This window comes from Stegastes partitus, unplaced genomic scaffold, assembly GCF_000690725.1.
Source record: "Stegastes partitus isolate 25-593 unplaced genomic scaffold, Stegastes_partitus-1.0.2 Scaffold550, whole genome shotgun sequence".
Taxonomy (NCBI): Eukaryota; Metazoa; Chordata; class Actinopteri; family Pomacentridae; genus Stegastes; species Stegastes partitus.
The window spans coordinates 211937-236741 of NW_007578281.1; the positions used below are offsets into that span (position 1 = coordinate 211937).

General features: G+C 40.2%; 1 protein-coding gene across 1 annotated transcript in view; it reads left to right on the plus strand.

Annotated features, from left to right (window-relative positions):
• The first annotated feature begins 22404 nt into the window (after positions 1–22404).
• Positions 22405–24805, plus strand: part of creb1b (cAMP responsive element binding protein 1b) — a 9167-nt gene continuing 6766 nt past the window's right edge. Inside the window, exon 1 of the mRNA XM_008288269.1 lies at positions 22405–22521. The gene's annotated coding sequence lies outside the window, so the exon portion shown is untranslated. The remainder of the gene's footprint in view (positions 22522–24805) is intronic.

Here is a 24805-nt window from a genome sequence, read left to right on the forward strand (position 1 = left end):
TGATGTTCTGGAAAATGTTTTGGTAGGAAACCTTAAGTCCTGGAAGTCCTGTTACTCTGATGCATCCCGCCCACCTAAACATTGTTGCAGATCACCTTCATGCAACACTATTCCCTCTGACCTCTGTTAGTCGGATAATGTTCCCTGCCACCATGAAAAAACTGTTTAGGTATATTTTTTGGAATGTGACAAAGAGTATAAATTGTTCACTTGACCTCCAAATTCCCCAGATCTCAGTTTGAGTGAGTGCTTATAGAATATGCCAAAGATCCAGCCCTCTTCATGGAGGCCCAACATTGCAACGTCCTGGAACTAAAGGATCTTCTGCTAACATCTTGGTGCCTGACACCACAGGATAACCACATATAACATTCTAATCAGCAAGCTTTAGATGTGCTGGGAGGAAGATTCTGTTCTCTGTGCATGAAGACAGTCAAGCTATTTTTTTCAGTTTCGGGTCCTTCTGCCAGACTAAGCTCCAGCATCATCTTTATCACACACCAAACTGGTATTGATTTTCTAATGTAAATCTTATACCATAAGAGCATAACACAGAAGAAGGGTATTTCCTAGCAGGTGAAGAGACTGGTGCAAAAGTGTTACCAAATAGCAATCACAGGAATTGTTTTTGGGTAAATTTATGAAGAACATTACAACATAACTATTATAATTTTATATATTTATAAGGGATTTTAGAATAAAAGGGTTTCAGAAATGTCTCCCCATAAAAATGAGTAGAAAATACAAATTGAATCTTAAAAAGCGGCAACTTTCTCTATTAAATGATGTAAACAGTTGGACTGTCTTCCCATGAGTCACAATGAGCTCATCGAGGGCTCTCAAACAATATAAGAAACACACATTACATTAAATAAACTGTCCTACTGGTGAAGCTATGCATCTTTCACAGTTGTATGCTGCGGGATTATCAATACACCTAAGCTAAACCTACAACATTTTTATGATTCCAACGTTCCAGTAAATGGAAATATTCAAAATATCTTAGACATAATTTTGGACTCATTTCCTCAATATTCAGCCCAGTGTTGTTTATGTGTGTTTAGAAACTTCTGTGGATCTGGATTGTGGCGCATTGAAGAGCCACTAGTGCATCTGGCAGAGAGTAAGTGGCCAATTAATCCTGACTAAATGAGGCGTTTGCATGATTTTACGACTGATAATAAACTAGTAAAATACCCTTTTGAAAATTTAAATCCTCTTCACGAGTTTCTGTTGTTCTTCCACTTGTGTTGCAACTGGCACGGAGCGTTTGGATTTATTTTACGCCGTAATGTGACTTTTCATTAGGCGTGATTCATTTGCGTCTGTGGTGAGACCGTGGCGCCGTGCCACCTGTCCCCTCACCTCTCCACTCATCTCAGCTCTCCTCCATTCGACCCTGGGACCTGAGCTGACAGAGCGGCAGCGTCCTGCCGAGACGCAGAAGACAGAGAGGCCGAGACAGAGCAGAGATAAACAGAGAGAGTGTGTAATCTATCTGCAGCTGTTGGGCTGCTGGACAGGGTGCTGCTGCTATAACATCCTTAATCTGACTGGCAAGGCCTGATGCTGATCTGACAGCTCCTGCTGATGTACTGTGGAGGAAAGAGATAGAAGACTACACATACTTACTCACGTATACACACACATGCTTTCATTTTCCCCAATTCTATAGACTATATAAAGACAAGATTTTGGATTATTACACTAAAAATACTAGGCATCAGTATTCCAACATAATTTTTTAAAAATACACTCACCGCCCACTTTATTAGGTACACTTGTCCAACTGTTTGTTAACGCAAATTTCTAATCAGCCAATCACATGGCAGCAACTCAATGCATTTAGGCATGTAGACATGGTCAAGAAAATCTGCTGCAGTTCAAACTGAGCATCAGAATGGGGAAGAAAGGTGATTTAAGTGACTTTGAACGTGGCGTGGTTGTTGGTGCCAGACGGGCTGGTCTGAGTATTTCAGAAACTGCTGATCCACTGGGATTTTCACGCACAACCATGTCTAGGGTTTACAGAGAATGGTCTGAAAAATTGAAAATATCCAGTGAGCGGCAGTTCTGTGGGCGCAAATGCCTTGTTGATGCCAGAGGTCAGAGGAGAATGGCCAGACTGGTTCGAGCTGATAGAAAGGCAACAGTAACTAAAATAACCACTCATTACAACCGAAATACGCAGAATAGCATCTCTGAACGCACAACACATCGAACCTTCAGGCGGATGGGCTACAGCAGCAGAAACCACACCGGGTGCCACTCCAGTCAGCTAAGAACAGGAAACTGAGGCTACAATTCGCACACGCTCACCAAAATTGGACAATAGAAGATTGGAAAACCGTTGCCTGGTCTGATGAGTCTCAGTTTCTGCTGCAACATTTGGATGGTAGGGTCAGAATTTGGCATCAACAACATGAAAGCATGGATCCATCCTGCTTTGTATCAACAGTTCAGGCTGGTGGTGGTGGTGTAATGGTGTGGGGGATATTTTCTTGGTGCACTTTGGGCCCCTTAGTACCAATTGAGCATCGTGTCAACGCCACAGCCTACCTGAGTATTGTTGCTGACCATGTCCATCCCTTTATGACCACAGTGTACCCATCTTCTGATGGCTACTTCCAGCAGGATAACGCGCCATGTCATAAAGCGCGAATCATCTCAGACTGGTTTCTTGAACATGACAAGGAGTTCACTGTACTCCAATGGCCTCCACAGTTTCCAGTACCTTGTTGAATCTATGCCACGAAGGATTAAGGCAGTTCTGAAGGCAAAAGGGGGTCCAACCCGGTACTAGCAAGGTGTACCTAATAAAGTGGCCGGTGAGTGTAAGTTCTAACTTCTCTTCAGATTGAAACATGTACATTTTTTGATGCGTTAAAACCATCCCATAATTATTCCAGTCATAACTGTGCTCTGAATATAGAATATGTTATGTTTGTGATAAAACATACATGTTGAAATGTACAGCGATCTACCATTTCAATTCTCTGAATTCCAAAACTTGTTGACAGGTTTGAGCAGCATGTCAGGTTTTAAAAATGACCAAAATTATAGCATTTATTGAAGCCAGAAACTGCAAAAAATATTTAAAAATTTGCTTGGAGTTTAGAAAGTCAAATGTTTTATTGACTCACCCACTGTGACCTCGTCCTCTGTTGACTTGTCTGGTGCTCTGTAACACCATCTGACTTCCACCTTTGGAGATGAGCGTCATAATTCCTGCTATCGGTCGAGGGCTTTGTCATTTGAAAGTAAACAAAATTTGTTTTGGCATCGCTTGCTGAAGTGACTGATTCTGTTGTTGCTCTGGATAGTTTCCTTTTCTTTTTTCTAAAAGATTTATTTTTGGGCTTTTCCACCTTTAATGTGAGTTGACAGTGAAAGAGAAACATGGGGAGGAGAGTGGGGGAATGACATGCAGCAAAATGCTGGAATCAAACCGCAGTCGCTACGTCGGGGATTATAGCCCCTGTACATGGGTCGCCCGCCCTACCCGCTGAGCTATCCAGGCGCCTGACAGTTTCCTTTTCTTAAAGGTCCACTTCACCAAGTTTACTCATCAGGTTGAGTACTGATTAATCAGCCTGACAAAACTAATATACTGTGTCTTCTATGGCTTTTGGGAAACTTTTCAAATCTGACAAAATAATTCACATTAGATCATGACAAGAGACAGGACATCTGGATTACAAGCTGGAAATGTGGAGTTTGACTCCTAAAACATGTGAAATGTAACATACATCATGTAATATATATTATGATAGCTTATAACTTGACCCTTGCTAGAAGCACAATATTAACATAACTGGGCTGCAGCTGCACACATTGTGATGATTCCTCTTTTAAATCTGTTTATTGTGGTATAATGAACTCTGTGGAGGTGGAATACTAAATCACTGGAGCGCCACTTTGAGTAAGCACTGTAATGTCAAAAAAAACTTTACAAGTTTAGGTCTTGCATTTTTAATTTTCCTTTTGTGAACTTCGTCGATTTGTATTAAATGCATTGTATTTTTAAATTATCTCAGACAGGCAATGATTTTTCAAGGATGAGTTACTTTTTGTTGGATAAATGTGGATGAGGGAAAAGTATATTTTCAAGGTTTTATAAGATGAAATACCAAAATGTATGTACCTTGAGTAAATGAACTATATTTTGATTGATCCACAATATTCAAAACAATCATTAAAAAGCCAAACAGAGATGATGATATATATTCTGTCGGCCTTAAAAACTCTGAAGTGAACTTTTGATGTACAAGTCTCTATCAAATAATGTGAGGAACGATGATTTTGTGGCTTTTGCAGTGATTTTTATGCAGTTTGTCAGCTACCAGCAGGAGCAACTAATTACAAAGTGACAAAACTTCCAAGAAAGAACAAACATTTGTGTAATGAAGACAATGAGCTTTCAAAGAACAGACTCCATTGTTCTGAAGGTCCCAGGTGAACACACATACATAAATGCAGCAAACACAGGAGAGCAAAACAGCTTTTAAGCAATGAAGATGATGCTTTTTATTCAATTATTTACATTTTACTTTAATAAAAGTAAACAAGGTTCACAGTGAGCCATGCTTGTATGCCAAAAAGTAGATTTTTTTTCTGTGTCTGATTTACTAAACATTCAGCAATTTGTCAATGTGAAAGACGCATATTAGATAACGAAAGTAGCTCATGTTCTCTATCGTTTTCTGATTGTGCTAGGGTATTCTCCTGTTTTTTGAAAAAGGGAGTTGCTGTTATGTCATATATATAGGTTGGGAACACAGATGAGCTGGCATAATAATTACAATTAGATTTTTTTTTTTTTTAAATGTATTGTTAGGCAAAGTCATTATTGTCAAATTTTGCCATGTTTGGCAACTCTGCATAAGCTATGCATGCTGAACAACATAGAATATAAATGACAAACTTGTTTGACTTCAGAAATATGATCAGGTGTGAGGGTGGAAACTACATCACAGTTTTAGCTCATGTGAAGAAGCAACTGGAGTGTGGTCACAGATAAATGCCCACTTTTAAAACCACTTTGATTTAAAAAAAAATAAAATAAAAAATTCCAACCCCAACCTGAGACACCCTACAAAATGGCAAAGCTTCCAATAAAGCTACAGTATGTAGACGATGTTGTGTTTTCATGGACTGTTTTCAGAAGTTTACCTCCTACAACTGACTTTAGAGGCACAATAAACGATTGGCCACATGGGGGCAAAAGAAGTAGTCAAATAATAGTGATAGCCAACTGTTGTGTGTATATATTTATTTGTCTGAAGAGTGAAGCCTATGTGGAACTACCTAATAAAAAGCATTCTGTCAAACACGCAGCAGGGGTCAACTCTTCTAGTTGCAAAATGAGTATCACTGTATAGACGTTAATGAGAAAATGACCCGACTTTTCATTTGATTTGTCACCGTATCCAACATTTTCCTCATGAGTTGCTGTATTACAGTCTCCTTTAACAAAACATGATGTTCAATTTGTAAACTATGGAGGTTATTTCAAGTAGAATAGATGATAAAGTAGGGAATACTTTAGAGTGTTGCTACCTTGTCTTTGACACTTTCCTGCCTTATGGATGTATGTGTTGTTCACTCGCTTATCACATCCGGTTACAAAAAAAAAAACATACTGATTATGGTGAAAAAACTGGAGGCTAAAATGGTAGTCCATAAACCAGTAAGTGATGTCACCATGGCTGTGTCCATATTTTGTGTACAGTTTGTGGTTTGTATCCACCAGGTGTATCTAAATACAGTTTTCACCTACATCTGATTAAATGTTACCTGGCTCTTTATTCTAAAGTTCCAGTTTTTCCCCACTTGCTAGTTTGTAAAGACTGAAATAACAGTAACCATGATCCTAGGATAGGTACTTGTGACCTGCCCGAAAACACTACTGGGTGGGTCTCGTCACCATTTTGCTGGCATCTCTGTCATCTCATGAAACAGCAGCCTTCTCGCTTTGGAATTTCACATCTTAAACACAAAATTCATCATATAGATGAACACACCAAACCCTCCATTGTTCTATTTGCTCATATAACTAGATCTACATCCAGCGTCTACTTGGTACTTGTACTACATTGTGTACTTCGATCCTACACCGCAATGGAAACGGAAAAGCTTAGAAGACCAGTTATGAGGCAAATCCTGTAAACATTCGCGCCATCTTGTGCCTATGCCGAATTCCCTCAGTGAAAAAACTGTCTAATAAAAAAAAAAAAGAACAAAAAGCTCTGTCGTGTCTGTGGGTTTATCACTGTGGATGAATCCTTACACAGTATCCATTGGACAGTTATTAATGTTTGATTAGTGGGTCTTTAATGTATAGTACCAGTGCTTTCCCCTAGTCACTGCTGAGGTATTTTATTTTTATTATTGTCATGCCAGCGAGCGCCCTCATAAGTAGCTATATAAGTAGAAACATGCGTTTGCAGGCTGTGACAGGTGTCCCAGCCGCCGTCCACACTCCTCCACTGGATCCATGAATAATGCAGAGCTCACATTTTCATTCCACTTCCTCTTCCTTCCTTGCATCCCTCTTTCTCCTCCTCCTCCCTTTGCACCTTAGTAAAAATAGAACCGTGGACCTGCAAGCTTTCGCTCTTGTGTTTACACCATCATGACCGTCCCCACTGCTCCTTCTCTCTCCTGACAGTAGGGTTAATGCTCTCATTCATCTCAGCCCTGTTCTCTACTATCCTCCACGGGAGCCACAGAGCAGGAACAAGAGAAGAGGTTGTCGGGCCAGACTGGGAGCAGAGAGAAGGTCGTCAGGTAGCATATAGATGCCTCATCTCCATATCTTTATTATGTGTCTCGTAAAAATAGCCCCGCTAAGGCCTCTGCCACTCGCCTCCTCTCGCCTCCCACTCCTCCTCTGCATGCACTCAATCTCAGCTCAGGGGAAATGAGGAACTCCTCTGCCAGACATTAAATGTACAAACTAGGATGCACAGACAGAAAAATGAGATGCCTTCTCCTGCTCTGTGGATGCAAAAGAGTAATAACATTTTTGTCAGTGCGGGAATAGAGCCGTTGGGGATATAAGATGTGCAAAAAAAAAAAAAAACCCTTGTAAACTCACTTATCTAGATTTTTGTTTAGAAAATGGAGCGTGGCTGCCTTTTTAGGTAGATATTAGTCAGATTAATTTAGATCATGCTTCATGGTTGAGCTGATTACAACATTTTTTTTTTCTGTTTTTGCAGGTTGCTGGGAGTGTTTTGAGCAGAAACAGCCAAGAGCAGACATTTTTTTGTGCTGAGCAGCAACTTACAAGATCAACAAGTGCTTTAATGTTGGAAATAAGTGGATAAATCTGGCACATCTACAGCATTATAATGACAGATGCTTATTGTGCACTGTCCCTGGTGGATAAATAAATAAGCATTGCAATTCTAGTTTAGCAGCTGTGACTCTGCACAGCAGGCTTGTGAAACCGTGGATTTCTTCATATCTTAAAGCAGCGTAAATGGAGCTTTGCTAAGAGAAATATTCTGTGCACAAAAAGCGTGAAGGTTTGTGTTTTTCTTATCACTTTTCCAAACCAAAACTGCAACCACAAGTACAGCATGGCTTAAACTATGTGCTGCTCTGCTCCAACAATGACATGCTTGTGATTACTTCCGAGGCCAAGAGTTATCATTTTCTATATCATTAGCTAACTGCATCAGCATGTGGGGTGGCAGGTTACGCAGTGGCACAGTGGTTGTGCCATGTAATCCAACAAGGTTCTGGGTTTTCTCTGGAGGCTTCTAGACCTCATCCACATGCACTGTAGGTTAACTAGTGATTCTAAATAGGTGTGTAAACATGAATGGCCATCTGTTTGTTTGTCCTTTGTCAGCTGGAATAGGCTGCAGCCCCCCACGACCCTCTGCAGGACATAGTAGGTACAATTAGTGGATGGATGGATACAGGTAACATAAAATCTCCATGCAGGTTTCTTCTTAATTTAACAAAACTGAGCCTCGAAACAACATACTAAAGTATTTTTTTATCTGCTGATGTGTGCTGATGCACATTATTTGTCAGTGCCTCTCAAAACGGCTACAGATCCTAAAATCAGCTCTGTTTTCTGATGGGATAATTCAAGCTCACTGTTTGGGTGAATGACTTCATTAAGGTCGGAGTTCATAGTCAGGGTAAAAAGAAAAATTGGATTGAATTGTGGTTGTATACAGGAAATGTCTAAAACAGTGGCTACAGCGATACAGTACTCGGTGAAACTATTTGTTTGTCACCAAGTTTGTGAGACATGGGGAGGTTAACATCTGTAGACTGAAGCAGACTCTGTAAGAGAAAAAATATGAAACAACCATCCTTGGTACTGGCAGATAAACGTCAATGAGTGATCAAGAAAGTGAAAGTCCTGTTTGATAAAAAAAAAAAGTTTAATTTGGGGCACCCCTATGGCTCACCTGGTTGAGCGGGTGACCCATGAACAGGGGCTACAGTCCCCAACGCAGCGGTTGTGAGTTCGAATCCCGCTCATGACCCTTTGCTGCAGGTCTCTCCCCTTTCCTGTCTCTCTCTACTGCTCTGAATAAAGGCAAAAGCCCAAAAAATATATTTAAAAAAAAGTTTAATTTAGTTTAATTTAAGAATTATAGAGACTTTATGACCCATTTCTGTGTGAATATCTAAACAGAAAACTCTATTTTTACATTTGCAGCATGTGTCTTAGCAGCACATACCACTTACATGATGCTTGGTTGCCTAATGTTGCCACTTTTATTGATCATAATGGATAAGTGATACAGGAGCTGCTACAAGAATGGTCCACATATATTACGTGTTCAGTGTAGTGATGGGGTTAAGGCCTTGTTGACCCATCAATCCACCCCAGCCTCCCTCCTTTGCTGTTACTAAAAGGTTTGGTCTCTTAAAAGTAAACATGAAGTTCATTGTTGTGATGCTGTTCTTCTGAGGAGCGGCATTATTTTTGCAGCTGATCCGGATTACTTTAAAATCTGTTGCTAAAACTGTATCAGTTCAGGTCATTTGATTTGTTATAGGCCATTTTTAACAAGCAAAAACTCAAATTATTTTAGTCTATGAATGTTTTTTGTCTAATTGTTGACATGCATTTTTCCTTTTTATGTCTTCTATCTAAGCATTTAGAGATGGCGTTTATGCCACCTTTGTTGTGTGCTGCTAGTTGCTATGGTTACAGGTATCATTCTTGTGTATCACAAGGTTAGCTAAAAAAAAAAAACACTGTTGTACTTGTTCACACGTGTCCATGTCATGTGGTGCCTGCTGTGTTGCTGCTACTTCTTGTTTTCTTGTTTAATAACAGTTTTCTTTGGGAAAATGAACACTGCTTATGAAAACAGTGTCTACAGTAAACATCTGTTATTTTAATGTGACAGAAACAATCAAAGACTCACTTTTCCATCCTTGTAACTCTGCACTACCTATTTATCCCAGTAATAACTAGCTGTCCTGTAATATAAAAACAAAGCTTCTTTCATTTCCATTTCTGCTGCGCGGACCATCGATGCTGCATCATTGCTTTTCCACATGATTACAGAAGAAGCATCTGGGGATGGAAGTTTCAACCAATTCACAGATTTAATTAGATAGATAGAAAGCTGCAGATAATGAAATTTGGATGGCTGTTATTTCATTGAATTTGATGGTGACTGACTGAAACCATCGGAGAAGCTGCTTTTGAAGTAAGTTGCTGTCAAAGCTTCAATGGTTATTATGAATATTTAATGTTGTTATTATAAACGGCGTATGTGCTGCAAAGCTCGACAGGTATAGCAACAGTAATGAAGTGAATTTATATTTAATGCATCTGTCTTAATTTTCAGTCCTTTTCATGAGTTATTTATGACTCATCACAAGTTTTGATATAATAAATGATGAGATATTTATACTGTGAAAGAATAGAACAGCTTTTGCACAGCAGGGAACAGCAGTCTAGTTAGTGAATACTAACAGCAAAATTTAAGGGAGGCAGGCAAAGTGGAAAATTAATATATGGATACACTCCACTGATAAATGTCTCTTCTTGGCGCTTCTCACGTGTTCCTCTCCACTCCTTTAAAGGTCACGGTGGAAACTAGGAGGAAATGGATGGAGCTGACAAAACGAGGGTATCTGAACATTTTGAACATCGTCCTACATGCTTCATGAGGAACGGCGGTATTTGTTACACTTACGCTCCTCCAGCGCAGGTTTCTCCTGACGCGAGCATTTCCACAGAGTGAATGTCAAACTTTGATTCGGGTACCGAGTCTGGTTGAGCTTGTTGTGCGCCGAACAGATAGAGGAGTGTAAACAGTAAAACCTTTGTCGGTCTGCCACCGTTTGAACCTGTGAGTCAGTTCAAAAAGCAGAGAGAGGTTTGATAGACGTGGGAAAGAGAGCGCGAGAGAGAGAGGACCCAAATTTCATGGTTTGGTACCTTTCAAGGTGACAGCATGCTGAAAAGCTGTATGTCAAACTGTATGATTATATGTGGTGTGTTAGGTATTGCTGAGCGGTAGTCCTTTCACAGCTTATAAAGTGGTGCACCTTATTGCTTAGCCTCTTTTTATTATATTTATTAAAGTTTATACTGTGTATGATATGATTTTTTCCACCTAAACAACTTGACTTTTACATATTTCAGTATATGTATTTATGGCATATATTGTTAATAGTGTTTATTCTAACATGACAGCAGCTAGGAATGTCATAGACACAGAACTATGAGACTTTTATTATTTCTCTATGTGATATAAATTTACAAATAGGAAGTTAAATTTATCGTGTTCGACTTGTAATTTGAATGTAGTCTAATCCTAAACTGTGTAATTCAGCGCGATCATTCTGTGTTTCTCCGCTGCTTCACTGTTTGACAACATAACTTCAAATTTGCCGTCATAAAAACACTGAGAGACAGATGCACTTTAAAGAGGCAGCAAACAGATTAGTCACCCTAATCATGGTGCTGAATGCAAAATTGCCTCCACGTGTTACTGCTCAGACCATAATTATGTGTCTAGCCATTGTCGTTAGTTTACTCAATTATCCATCAATTAAGAGAGCAACACCAGCCTGGGTTATGGTGAGGGCAACAAGGATTGCAATGCATGTTAGAACCGCCTCATACCAGAGGACAAGGAAGGGCCTTTTGTGTTTTTACTACATTGAGTGATTTGGGAAAAATATCTAAGTTTGGTTTCTCTGACAGATATGCAATCTAATATCATTTTTTATTCTCAAGCTTAAGTTCGATATTATGTGTAATAGATTTAAAACATGTGAGTATTACCATGTGATACCATTAAACGTGTGGCTTTCACACCAGGCATTAGTCTTGTGATTTCACCTTTTGAACCACAAAACTCACCAGTTGGTTTAAAAGACATGTTTTCTTTTTTCGAAATTGCTAAAATTTTCACTCGTCACTGGAACCAGAAACTTTAAAAGCCCCAAAAATCATCAGGCTTAAAGTTATGATATGGCATCAAAAGCACTTCATTGTACGTCTCTTTTTAAAATGAGTTCTAAATATTTTCTGTGTATAATAGATTCTGTTTTTTAAAAAAAACTAAAAACACACACACACATACTCACATCATCATCACTCGATGCCAGTATGATTGTCCTCCTGTCAGTGGGTCTGATCGCTTGTGGGTGGTCAGGTGGCAGTTAAGACCAATCCGCGATCCACTGTCTCTATTGCAGTGGTGGCCTATGTAGATTGTTGTCCTGGTGGTCGTGGTTTGGGTTTGGGGAGCCATTTTGGTGGTGGATCTCTCCTTCCTCTGCTGCCTTTTTGCTTCTGCAGCACGGTGGAAGTCCTTTTCTAGCTATGCTGTGCCCACATGGACCATCCTGCTCCACATGCCTCTCTTGAGAGCAACCTCCTCCCAGTTGTTCAGGTTCAGCAGCAACCAACAATGTAAGAAGTGAAATCTCTATATATTCCTGTAGTGTTAAAGCCTGTGGGCATTTGGTAAAATGCTGTTAGTGCCGAGTCCAGGATTTTTCCAGTATTTGTAAAATAAATAATCAAAGAAATTCATCTTTAATTTTTTTTGCTTTTCATGATTTATGGTATTGCGACTCTGTTATCCTGCACAAAAGAGTTCTTTCTACTTCTAAGGTTGCTGTGTTGTTTCCACAGAGGTGCAGGACTTATTATTGCATATGAGCCCACAGTGGGTAAAAAAGTGACAGGACAAAAAACATCCACACCCTGCACTATACATCTTGTATAACCTGAACTGCAGCCTTTGTAGTTTGCTAATTGCATTGTTTCAAATTGCAGTTTTGAGTTGAAATCGATTAATTGTCCAGCCCTAGTTATTGCCAAGGGAATAGTGAATTGAGGCAGGTTGTTATTGATTTACTTTTTCCCACATTCAAAAAATTTGAAATTCAAATTATGTACCCGAACACTGACCATGTGCTTTATGCATGAGGACAACTGTGCATGTCCACTGTTTTCAACGTCAAGAGTCCAAACCCTGAATATACAATTCCCAGTAAATTCCCAGCAGTTTGTGTTCCAAGCGTAGAAGAATTATTAACAACAATTAAAATGAATTCATAGTGGTAAAAAAAAAAAAATACTTTGTCTGTTTTGACTTCTTCCAATCCTTTTGTGGTTTTTGAGTAAAGTCTGCCGTCATAATTTTCCTTTGAGGCTATTCATGCCAGAATGTATGCACATGTCACAGAATGGTTCCTTTTTCATGTGAAAGGAAGGTTAAAAGCTTTTTCATGTATTCTTTCTATGTTCTTTACTCTCAGGCTTTTACATTAAATTTTGCATTGCAGCAGACGATACTGTATGGCATGTCAGAATCAGCTTCCGTGTTTTCTTGATTCATTTTTTTGTGTTTGGTTGCTGACGGACTGAAAGGTGATCATGAAGAAACAGAAGACACGAGGCGACGCAGAGCGTTTGATCAATCAGCTTTTGTTCTTCTTTGCTTGATGTGTAATTCAGCATCTTTCAGTATTTTCTAAGGGCAACCAGTGACTCATTCTGACCAGTTGAATGGTTTCACTGTTATTCTGAATGAAAAGGAGCCTGTTGTTTAAAGTGGTGCCTCCTTTCATCAGTAAAAATATCCAAATATTAGCTTGCGTCTTCTTTTTCTTTGAAGTGCATGTTTTTTTTTTTTGAGAGAGTGTGAGTGGAAGAGAAAGACAGACATAAGTGAAGTTCACTTCCCCTGCTGAATAAACAGAAAATGTGAAGCAGCAAACAAAGATGCTGAGAGGGATTGACATATGGCATTATTTGAGAGGGTGACAGAACAAAATCAAATCATGGGAGAGAAAATACACTGAAACGTGCTGATACAAGTGTTGTGCAGGAATCAAAGTGCTGTTTTCTGACTCTTTGTGAATATGAAGTGTATCGCAGACACACTGTCATGCCTTTTCTTTGACCGTTTCTTGTGGCAGGTTTTTTAAATTACCCCCTGGGCTTCCTGCTGTCTCCAAAGCTTTTGAAAGAGCCTTTAGTTTGGCATTTGATTCCCTGCTCTCCTTTACTTTAGACGGTTTTTTTTTTTCTCTCCTTCTTCTTTTTTTTTCTCTTTCATGCAGAGCACCTTGGCTGCTGAAAAGGAGTGTTGGAGGAGTCCACAGTTATTCAATGTGAAGGCACATGATGTGCAAGGAGAGGAGATGAAAAAGGAAAAGAAACGAGTAGATGAGAAGAGGAGGAGAAAGGGAACGAGGAGAGGAGATCAATGGGGACAGGAAAGAAGGCAGAGGGAGAGAAGAAGAGGATGAGAGGGGAGAGAAGAAAAGAAAGGACAACAGGATGAGAAAGAAAAGGAGACAAGTTAACAATGGAGGAAAGAAGAAGAAAGGAGAGGAGACTAAATGAGATGAAAAGAAAGCAAGGAAAGGAAACAAAAGGAGACAAGGAGACATAAGAAAAGGCGAAAGGAAAATGGGAGGAAGAGGAAAGAGATGAAGGGAGACAAGGAGAACACAAAGAGGGAAAAGGAGACCATACATAAAAAGACAAAAGGGCAGCAAAGGAGACAGTGGGAAAGTAGAGGACATAAAGGAAGCAAGGATGAAAGTGGGCACATGGTGTGGAAATAAAAAAGGGAAGACAAAGCAGTCAAGGAGAGAGGAGGAAAAAAGAAATATAGAGAGCAGAGAAGAGAAGAAAAGAAAGGACAACATGTTGGGAACGAAAAGGATGAGTGGAGACAATGGGAAAGGAAAGGAAAGGAAAGGAAAGGAAAGGAAAGGAAAGGAAAGGAAAGGAAGCTGGAGAAGAAGAAGGCAGACAAGGTAAAAAGCAAGGACTTAAAAGGAGTAGAGAAAAGGAGATGAAGGGAAAGGCGAGGATGTAAAAGAGGACACGTGGTGTGGAAGAGTAAGAGGAGGACAGAAGAGACAAGGAGAGGAGGAGAAAAAACAAGGAGGGGTGAGAAGAAACAAGGACATGAAAGGAGGTGAGAAAAGGAGAGGATTTAATCGACTACACATAAGGTGGAAATGAAAGAAGAGGATGGATGAGTCGAGGAGAGGACAGGAGAGCAGAGGAGAAGAGGAGGGGAATGGAAAGAAGAAAAAAAGAGAAAGGAGAGAAAAGAAAAGGCAACAAAATGAGAATGAAAAGGAGGAGAGGAGACAAGGAGACCAGGGGATAGGAAGGAAGAGAGGAACAGAAAACCAAGAGGAGACTAGAGGAGTTGACGGAAAACAAGGAGACAAAAGAGGAGACAAGGAGGGATGAGAAGGAAATAAGGACTTGAAAGGAGAAGAGAAAAAGGAGACAGTAGGAAAGGAAAGACACATAAGACAAGGTGGAGCAACAAAAGGAAAGAAACAGAGAGGAGGATAAAAGAAGAGGGGGGGGGAAAGAAACCAACAGATGAAAACGAGAAGAGATAAAAGAGTAGAAAAGAAATGGACGAGTGAAAGGAAGAGGAAGAAAAGAGAGGACAGGAGGAGGATGAGAAGCCAGTCGTTCTTTACCCAGGGGGGAGGCGCAGCGGGGGATGGAGGGGGGTGAAAGGGGGGAGGTGGGCTCCTCATCCTTCTCTCCTCCAACTGAGCCTCCTTCTTCAAGGTCAGCCACACACACACACACACACACACACACAGAGGCAGGTTGGCAGACATGCTACACACCACCACACTAACACACACACACACTCGCATTTCGTCGAGCTCAAGTAGAAAAGACGCCTTCTGCCTGCTTTTTTCTGCGACTCTGTGTACCAACCAGCCAAGTCTCAGTCAACCATCTGGAGATAAAAACATTCCTCCCGTACACACACACAGACACACACTGTGTGTTTATGATAATAGACCAAATGCCTCTATTGATTCTTTCTCTTTCTGTGTCTGTCTGCGTCTGTGTGTGCATGTAAAATCAGTTTTATTTCTAACACTCAGATATTCCCCCACTCTCTCCTTTTAGGTTAAAAAAAAAAAAGCCTCTGTGTCTTAATACGTCATCCATCCTGTCATTTCACAACACTTTCCATTCTGTCTTTAATTTCATTTTAATATGTCATGACCGAAAATAAAATGTGTCTGACTTCTAATGGAAGATCTTGCCTGAAAGCTAACCTTAGACAGTTTCTCACGAAAGTGTCAGAAACACCTCGAGTGTTTGTGAAACTGAGCAGCAGGGGATTGAATTTGATGAAAATTAAAAAACTGTGCCTGCCTAAAAGAGAACACAAACACAGAAACGCTGCTCATAGAAAATGTCAAACATGGACACGATGTGAGTATTAGCATGGCAGTGAAACGCTCATGTAATTGCATTATTTTTGCAACAGCAGCTATAGAAATGTAAAGCGTTTTTCTGCTGTGCACATTGTGAGCTTTCATTTGACTGTAATCTTGTTTCAACTTTTAAATATTTTCCCATTCTGTTTGTCTCTCTGTTGTATCCCGGAGTCCTCTTCTGGTCCACCCCATGGCTTCCTTATAATAATGACATTTTATTTATAGGAACTGTCCTCCAAAGAAAAAAAGAGCGCATCAGTTGTTTCAGAAAATCTCTCAAAGCGACATGTTCAGTCCCGTGGTGGCTGTAGGAATCATGACTCTTGACCTTTTAGCGCAACGGAGGCGGTAGTGTGACACCATGAGCGAAACTTTTACACAAAAGAGACTGAAAAATGGTTAAGATTTAAAGTCCCTCTCTGGTTGTTGATTAAACCCCCCAAAAACTAATTCCTGTACATATTTATAAGCTTCTTTTTTTCCAATTAAAACAATCTCTTTCTGCCTGTAAATGTTTTAGATGTAGCTCCATCCATCTATCCATTGTGTATACACCACTTAATCCTCACTAGGGTTGCGGGGGGGCTGGAGTCTATCCCAGCTGACTTAGAGCGAAGGCAGGGGACACCCTGGACAGGTCACCAATCTATTGCAGGGCCACACTTAGAGACAGACAACCAGGCACACTCACACCTACAGACAATTTTAGAATCACCAATTACCTCAACATGTTTTTGGACTGTGGGAGGAAGCCAGAGTACCTGGAGAGAACCCACGCTACATGGGGAGAACATGCAAACTCCACCCAGAAAGATCCCCGGGTGTCCACACCAGGGCACGAACTGGAAACCTTCTAGCTGCGAGACAGCAGTGCTACCAACTGCGCCACCTTGCAGGACTAGATTTAACTCTACACTGTTAATTATCTTCCATCCATCTCTGCAGCTCGGGCACACCAGCTCACCTACTGCTCTGCATAAACGCTGTAAAACTGCTCTACGCTACGCAATGGCAAGTTGTAATATTTAGCCATGCATATTAGAACTGGAAACTAATTCTAACAAAGAACAATGATCTCTCCCAGCCTGCAAGCAGACATGTTTGGTTCTTCATTTTTCTCATGTATGAAACTGTGAAGGTCTGAATCCATGTTTCTGACCTGGTCTTTGCTACGGTGCAGTTTCAAAGTGGAAATGCTCATGTATCATGTTGGCTGTTTTCGCTAGCATTTAAAAGAAATATCATATAGGCATTAGTAAGGTAAAAGTACATGATTTTCACCAGAGTAGGCCTTTAACATTAACGATGCTGCAGTTTAAATAAACTGTTTTACCTGTGTGGGGGATCGATTGGCTCATTGACATATGTACAGGGTGACCACCACTTACAGCTCTACTTGCAAGCTGTTCTCGGTTGTGTTTATAGTCATAGGTTTGTGTGTACGCCAGAATTAAGCAGGAGTTCAGTAACCATCCAGTGTGTTTGAAAATTTCTTTAACTGGGAGCAAATCAGCTTTCTCATAGTCTTTAAAAGCATTTGATGGCTGATCTAATGGCACATTTCCACATGTAATATCATAGGGGACGACAAGCTGCAGATTATGTGCATGTTCGACTGCAGATGGAGGGAAGGTGGTTAGGTGTGGTGGTCAAACTTCAGATTTTCGGCGACCACTGTTCCTTTCTTCATTCTTCCCAACAGTCAGCATTGGTTACTCTGAAATCCTCACCAATCTCTTAACCATAAGCAAGTAGTTTTTGTGTCTAAACTTCACCGAACGTTAACCAGAGCATTAAATATATACATTTTTGCAATGTTTAAACATTTTTAAATGGTCTGCACTTATATAGCGCTTTTCTACCTTAGTGGTACTCAAAGCACTTTACAATGTTTTCTCATTCACCCATTCACACACATTCATACACTAATGGAAACAGAGCCGCCATGCAAGGTGCTGCCTGCCATTGGGAGCAACTTCAAGTTCAGTGTCTTGCTCAAGGACACTTCGACTGTGGAGGGGCAGGGGATCAAACCACCAACCTTGCGATTAGAGGACAACCACTCTACCACCTGAGCCACTACCGCCCACCTTTTAAGGGCTCTGATATGTTGTGTATCCTGATGTTATGGCCACCACATCAGGAAAATGCTTGTGGTTTATATTTCTGCATTTTATTTGGAGAACTCATTTATCTCATCTAAGGTATGGCTGACCCTGAAAATACTTCACTGTCACCTTCTGAGCACTGTCCAGGTTTTGTTTCAGGAAAACATCAGAGAACAATAGCAACAAATGAGAAAGGTTATGCTGTTTTGTTTTATTGAGTAGCTTGATGCAGTTATTGTGATGCTCACGGTAGATGCTCCAAGTCTGGGAAACTCTGCTGCAGCGACGGATACCTTCAACAAGATATTTCTGTATTTGTAATGATGGTGGTGGAGATTGGCTCCCGTAGGTGTTCAGTTGGTGACTATTGAATGATTCAGTGAGCCCTTGTGAATAGAAGCATGCTCATTATATTTCTCCACTCATTTATTCAGATTTTCTTGACTTTGTTTCTTGTCTTTTTGTCTTTATACTACAGTAGGATCATATATATATATATATGTATATAAATATATAAATATCAAGTTACCAAATGGCATTTAAACAGTGGAGTTAAAATGCTGAACTGAATGAATGAACAGACAACTATCCAGTGAAACACAACTAAAAATCAGCAGCGTTGAAACCCCTAATGGGACGTGGAGAGCAGACTTCCTCCCCCTTGCTCCTGTAAAATATTCCTCCTCTCCTCTTTGGGTTTAAATTGTCTCCCCCCTCATCCCCTCCACTCTCCTCCCCTTCTGCCCCCTCCTGTTTTTTTTTTTTTTCTTTTTTATAACTGGCTGCAAATTCACTGCTGTTCATTACCCAGGCAGGGTCAATTCCCCAAACAATGTGTTTGGTGCCACAATAAAAAGGGTGTTTTTTATGGCATGTAGCAGTAAAACGCTATTAAACAGATAAAACACCAGCAACGAGCATCAAGAGGATTATAAAAGGAATTGCCTTGATAAACTCCACATATCTGCGTGATGACACACCAGCAGCTCTTCTCTCTCCACCAAGGAGGAGGAGGAGGGGAGGCTGAGGCTGGAGGAGCACATGGTCGGAGGGTTTACACGGCTCTACAGCGCCACCGTGTGGGGATGTTTAAAGAAGGTTGTCCGATAATAAGCTCTGGTAAAGGGGAAAGAAGGAGAAATTCCTGTCAGATTATGTGTGATGTTTTCCACACTGGAGCTTAGAAGGAGAAGATGGGCATAGAAAAATGCTTTTTGTTTCTCCATTTTAAAATATATTCCGTTTTTAAGAATACCTGAGATCATCAGCGCACACTTCTTGTCAGTCTTTTTCTATCATCAGTCAGGATTTTGCTTCACAACTGACTGTGTGAATACGGTTCAATAAAAGCAAACTATTGGATGTATTTGGTATATTTCTACATATCTTTTTAAAGATGTGACACTAAATCAATACTATGACTGTATTTTTCTCCATTTTAGCTGTATGATGGAGAACATTTTAGCAGGGTTTCAGCAAGTATCACATCCGAAAAGACATTTGTGCTTAAAACTGTAACCCAAGATTAGGCAGTAAAACTGGATCTGTCTCCTCTGAGCCTGAGGTTGGAGGTGATAAAGCTCAGTCTCCTCATTAGCATAGAGATGCATGGGAAAAAATGCCCGTCCTCGACATTAAGTTTAAGTCCTTAAATATTTATATATGCCTATTAGTTTATCTTCTTTAAACTTTTTAAGAATATTTAGTTTCTTCCTTTAGATAGCCTGGGTACATAGAATGCTTGCAGATGTCACTGCTGTCTGCACTCAGCTGGTCTTATGCTTCCCTCCTGTGGTTGCAGAGAGAATTTCTGCGGTGAAATGGCTCTTTTTCACAGCAAAACGTTGGCGATGTCATTAAATTAAAAGGTGTTGCTATTAACATTAACTTTGTCTTTGTTCGATTCAAGCATCCTAATCCATGACAGCTTACTTCTGGTTCATGTCACATCACATCGCATCACCTTGAGAGGGTCCAAGGTTACAAAACATTGAGCTTCTTCAGTCCGAATGTGTCCTGTGATGGACTGACAGCCTGTCAAGGAAGCACCTCTCAATGTCAGCAAGGATAAGCTCAAGTAAGGAGTGCACTTAAATACAACTTTCAGGTACTTTACTTGAGTATTTCCATTTTCTATGGCTTTTACTCTGCAATTCAGAGTGATTTAAAAAAAACAAAAAAACAATTTTACAACATTTATTTTACAGCTATAAATATTAGTTGCTGTTCAGATGAATATTTTCTGTACAAAAAGAAAATGATATCATGAAATCAGTGGTTTCAACTTTCCTTAGTTTGCAGTCTCTTATAAACAAAGTCAACGAGTACAGATGGCCCCAGCCCAAGATGCAGGGGGCTCATGCAGAGGTCTAAGGTTAACCTTGAAATGGCATTAAGAACAACACGTGACTGAAGCGCTCAGTTTGCAAAATGTTGTGCCCTGTATAAATTCTAATAACTGGCCTGATTTTAACAAACCATTGTGTTTTGGGGTCTCCATGTCATGTTTTATATGTCAAAAAGTTACTAGCAAGTGATTTACCATCTCAATTTTAAAGGTTAAATGAATATCACACAACGAAAGTATCAGACTTTATTCTTTCCACTGAATCATAATTATCTAATGACCCTTCAAATTTATTTTACAACCCTGAACCAGTCACTGGGAAATCACTTGATTGGCTATCTATTTACAAGGCAGTTAAAAATAGTTCCATCTCAGGCAGCTACAACAGTCTGCTAAAGCATTTTTACATCAGTTTTGACAGTCCTTTATTATGAGATGTAATAATTAATCAGCACATGGTCATTTTCTTGCAAAGCGGATGCTTTTACTTCAGCAAGGTTTTTGTCTTTTAGACTTTTGTTTGGACTTCTAGAGTACTTTACCATTGTTATGTTGGTACTGTTACTGAGGATCTGAGCATTTATTCCACCACTGTACTAAACCGTGTGGACAGGTACAGAGCATTGCAGGAAGCCTACACATGGAAATTTTTCTGGAGGAAACACCTAAACAATGCAGGGCTCACAGTGTATTTAATCCAGCAGTATACCTGTATGGAAAATAAACTATTTATTGTGTAAACTATGAGTCAAGGACACGTTTTTTTTGCTGAACTTTCACAGCACTCTCATGGGGTAAAAACTCCTATTTCTTACATACATTTCTATCATACAGAGAGGTTATTGTTTCATTTCTAAATGGTCTGTCAACCCAAATCATAAAACATCTGTGCCCTAAATCAGTCATACCTGTGCCAAAATTTGATTCATGGTCAATTTATGTTTGATCAAAAGGTTTCTTCTGGATTGAAATGATATAAACTAATGACAAAAGATGGGAAAACTTATGTTTTGGATGTTTTGTTTTGATGTTACATTTTGTCTATTTTGTTAATTTTATTTACATTTTTACTAAAATGCCATGTCCAGTATTATTCAGTGGCAAAACCTTTATTTGTCACCACTCAGTCAAACAGTTCTTAGGTTTTTCAGACGTCTCCATTTGGATTTTGTTCCACTTGTCTTTTGTGACGATCTCCAGGTCTTTCAGGTTGAAAGGCTTCATTGCCATCACTCCGGTCTTCAGTTGGTAATATTGTTTTCCATTCAACATTTCTTGATCACTTCGGATGTATGTTACCCATGACTGTTTTTTTTTTTTTTTTTTGGGAGGTCCACTCTTGCCTGAGGCCAAGTTTTTCTACAGACTCTAGACATTAAGATTTTAGATGTTTTTCTCTTTTCTCTTGATGTCGCGTGACAAGGTTGCCAGATCCATCAATTACTAAGCCTGACTGTGAGGATGGTGTTCTTGGGCGTGAACGCCTGTCATATCACCAAACAAAACCCACATCTCTGTGTCCTAAAAGCTCCATTTTCATCTCATCTGACCACAGAGTTGATGACTAAACACTTCCTTCTTTGTCCAGGTGAGCCTTTGTAAGGGCTAGGTGAGCTTTTGTATGTCTGTCTTGTCCTTCTTGTCCCAACCTTGCTTGGTGTCTGCTGGAGCGTCTGCCATGAGACGTTGGAACCAGAACAGCTTACATTCATCAGGATGTTCTTATGATCCTTGGATTCTTCTTGGCCTCTCACACTACCATTTTTGTCAGTGCAGGAGTCACTTTTGGCTTCCTGAAATTCTACTAATTAAAAAAAGTAAAAATAAATAGGAATAATTCACATAACTAATAATATATTCAGTGGTAAATGTTCAAACAAACGTTTATTTCTTACTCAAACTGTATCTTGAAATCACTACATATATATATATATATACATATACATGGTCGTATAAAAAGCTGTTCTGAATAATAAGGCAACTTTTATGTTCACCAGATTTAGCCAACAGGATATTATTTTATGTGTTATATAAATATTAAACTGCATATAAACCGCTTATTGTAAATATTGTCGTTCTGCCAAATCGCTCCTCAGGGCAGAAGGGAGTCGTAACGTTCCGCTCCTCTTCGGCATTTTCCGGCCTTCTCCGGTCTCCCTTCGTCCATTTCCGGTGAGCGTCGCCATCTGCTTTCTCGTCCTTCTCCAATCTCCGTGTTGTTGTTCCCGGTGACGCGGCGGAGGTGTAGCCTGACGCGGGCTCTTACGTGTCGGCCAGAATAAAAGTGGAGCTCCGGAGGCCCGGGAGTGACGAAGGGAGTCTGTATCGGTAAGGACGAAGCGGTGTCCGGGGCTCAGAGAGACAAGACCCGGCCGCAGAAAGTGTCGGTCTGGTCGGGTTCGGCCCGAAGGAAACAAAGAGATCATGGCGCCGCGGTGTGTTTGTAGCAGGATGGAGGGAGGGGAGGCTGCGGCTGTTTGGGAGAAACGGAGCGAATGTGCGGCTTTGATAGCAAACCAGGAGGGGCAGTTTGTGTGTTAACACATCAGAAAGCGAGATTAGCGCTGTTAATACGCTCTGCTGTCAAATGATGCTGCCACTGGTGGAGCTTTTATGCGCTAAAAATTGCGCCGTTTTCCCCCTTAAAGGCGCACTGGAAGCATCAACCGCTGTATTTATTCAGGTGGCTCGACACAATCTAATATTCTCACTCATATTTACATTTTATCATGTCACACGACTGGGTTGTGTCTAATATCTTGCTCCTGTTTTGAATGGGTTGATAGAAGTGAGACTATGCGGGTTGTCGCGTTTGGTCGAAAAACACGAAGTCAGGCCTGCGGAGTTTAACAGCATTTGGGGTGTATTTGCGGTCAGATGAGTTTTTTTGTTTTTTGTTTTTGTTTCTGTTTTTTGGGGTTTTTTTGCCATCTCCCGGGATGTGACCGGTGTGCGTTGAGGGGGCGTTGCCCGGCCATGTGGCTCCGCTGTCACACACACAGCATCCAAGTGATTTTTGAAAAGCAGAGGGAGAAATGTGTAAAGCCAATCATGCGGCGGAGAGACGCTACGCACAGTGTGAGATCACTGAGCTCCAAGAGCGGCTCGGAGCAGCGGCGCCTCGAGCCACACGGACCGCAGCTCGTGTCAGAGCAGTGATCATACAGACTGGAGGATGTTTGGGTTAATATACCAACAAAGAGAAGTGTGTCTGATTAGGTTCTTGTTGGAAAATACTCATAATACAAAACAATCATTTCCCTTTGCTTTATCTGTTCAGCTACTTGATGTGTCTCTAATTAATTTATTCATCACAGTCATAGTGATTTAAAACCCGCACCAGTCTTTAGATGTAGTTCCATGTTTGCAGTTTTATTATTGCAGTTAGTTGGTCATCCAGAACAAATCTTTAGAACGATTGATAAAGGATTCTTGGATCTATAAAATGTTGATCAGTGTTCCCAAAGTCCAAGAGGGCATCCTGAAATGTCTTAATTTTCTTCACAACTCACAAAAAAAATCAGTTTACTGTCATAGAGAAGTAAAGAAACAAGAAAATATTTACGATTCACCTTTCTTTTTTGCTATGAAAATACCCAGCTGGATAAATCAGTTGAAAATTTAATAGTTAATGGCTTAATCGTTGCAGCCATTTATTTTTATTTTTTTACAGCAGAAAATACATGTTTGCAGTTTCAAAAGAAACTTTTGGAAGTATTGATAAGGGATAATTATCTTAGGTATCCTTTATGTGCCCTATATGAGCTAATAAGCTAATAGGACATGTTCACAAAATACGAACTTGATATGTTTTTTTCAGGGTCTGACCATCAGCTGGACGTGCTGGTGTGTCAGTTATATAGGATCTGTCCTGCAAAAACAAATCATCCACACAAATTTGTGGCCATTGCATCACCACACCTCACTTTTCACACTGCATATATTCAATATTAATACAAACACCTGGAACACAGCAAATTAAAGACTCTAATATGAGTGTAATGTTGAATTAACACTCGTCTGGTTGAATCTAAACAAAAATTGAACAAAGTAAGTGTCAGACGTTTACATCTGTTTAAGGTATAGCTTCTTATGGACAGATGGGATCTGTCATTTATGAAACTCTGCCTCATTGTGTAGCAAACAGTGTAATTCATGGTGCAGTTAACTGTTATGGAAGTGGCCAGTGGCAGAAATGGAACTGCAATAAATATGAAGAAGAAACACCACAGACAACAGCTGTCTCCTTTGTGTCTTTCTCTGTTTTCCTCAGGACAAGTTTTCTGACATTTGTTCAAATTTCTTTCACCCTAAATGTTCCATCACATGATGATTTAAGAACAGATGCAGATATTATTAGCAGTTGCACACAAATGGTGTCAAATAGTTCAGTAATCAGAACATCGAATTTTATGCCTATAGCAGCGGACCTACTTTGACATTATTTTTCTTTACCATAAAATGATAATTTGGGGCTGCAAGGTGGCACAGTTGGTTAGCACTGTTGCCTCGCAGCGAGAAGGTTGCCGGTTCGCATCCCGGTGGTGCGCCGGGATCTTTCTGCATGGAGTTTGCATGTTCTCCCCATAGACTGTATAAAAGATGGACGTAG